Raw genomic sequence first — 1699 nt, 5'->3', positions numbered from 1 at the left:
TGGCTATATACTGAAAAAAAGAAAATACTATATACCAAACAATGTTTTTTTTTGTCCGAACGCATTTCTTAGAAACTCCTATTAACCTGGCGATTTCTCTATTACTTTTGGTTCCTTCTTTGATGTGAGAAATAATTTGCCATCTTTCACCTTGAGTGATACGTATTTTGCCCATTTTTCGCGTTTTTTTAGTGAAAAACTAGCTTAACTTTTGTTTATTTATTAAATAATGATTAACTAATTCCAGGTAATATTTATTTAAGGTTTTTTGACAAAATCAATTAATTTAGGCCTATTAGTGAGAAATATGGGAAAAAAACTACTAATTATTTATCAATTAACAAGATATAAGACTTTTTTGATGATGCGTCTAAGTTTAGGAATAAAATAAAGTCAAGCTTATCAATTAACTTTTTTGTGTTAATTGGTATAGAATGAGTAATAAATATCCTATAAAAAAAATTAAGGTACTCTATAATAGAGTTTTACTTTATGAAATTATATATCAAACGTAGCGGTAGCAGTTTTATTTTAACTTTATTTTAAGTATTTTCTTACATATATGTAAAAAAAAAAACGAGTGTGTCTAAATTTATGTAAAACACTGAACTTCTGCATTCAATAATTAGACCATAAGAATTATATAAAAGTTATAAAAATGTTTCAATATGTTATCGCTTCGAAATATCAAACACTAAAAACTGTGATGCAACAGGATCTTCTACAGTTTACGTACCATCAAAAATCATAGTTTCAATAGGCAAAAAACAAGTAGGAAGTATGACTAGTGCAGAGTATGTGCTAAAATTAAGGAATAAATGCTGAATAGCGCTCCTCCTCATGCACAACCTTTGGTTGAAAAACCAATACTTTTTATAATGAATAATCATGAAATTCATGTGAACATTTCCATTATTGAGTAAGCTAAATGTTCAGCCATAAATTTAATGACATTTCATCCTCACACAACCTACAAAATGCAATCCTATTTAATTTTTTTTTTATTATAACGTCATGGATAATTGGAGGATATCTCCAGGAAATGCAGTTAAACCAGTTACAGTATACGATAGAAGGTTATTCTCATGCTTTTGTATCAAATAAAATGATAAACAGTTTTAAATGTACTGGGTTTCTGCCTTTAATAATAATATCTCTACTGAAATTGATTTCTTAGGTGCAAATGTTGCTCATAAGTCATTAGTGGATATTAAAGCTTATGTTTTTAATGATATTATTAAAGCTAAAACCACCCTTGGCAAATTACCATCAACATCAATAGTTTTATCTAAAATAAAACGATCTACCCAAAAGCTAAATTAGGAAAGACAGCTATTATAAAAAGGTGTGAGGGAAAATCATGTACTTTTACTAGTTCACCTAAAATGAAAGTTATTTCATACTTAAAATTTAACAATGAAAATGTCAAAAAAAACCTCCTTAAGATAAATAAAACCATTACCGAAACAAATCATTTTTTAAGTATCAGTCTTACCTAAGTTTAAATGGTGAAAGTTATGATAAAATTGATTTTGGAGTAAATATAATTGTTAATGAATAAGAAATAGCAAACGAGAAAAGTGAAATTGCTTCACGAAATTTTAAAGTGGAAAGAAATACTCTCGTTATAATATAGGAGAAGTTATTAAAATTGTTGGTTTAGTTTAAAAAACTAAATATGTTAATAAGTCAGGAGACA

The sequence above is a fragment of the Hydra viridissima genome, unplaced genomic scaffold (assembly GCF_058129835.1).
Source record: "Hydra viridissima isolate aposymbiotic clone 2 unplaced genomic scaffold, HvirCarnegie_v1 scaffold_3, whole genome shotgun sequence".
Lineage (NCBI taxonomy): Eukaryota > Metazoa > Cnidaria > Hydrozoa > Anthoathecata > Hydridae > Hydra > Hydra viridissima.
The sequence above is the reverse complement of the archived record's forward strand: the minus strand, read 5'-3'. Positions refer to the sequence as shown.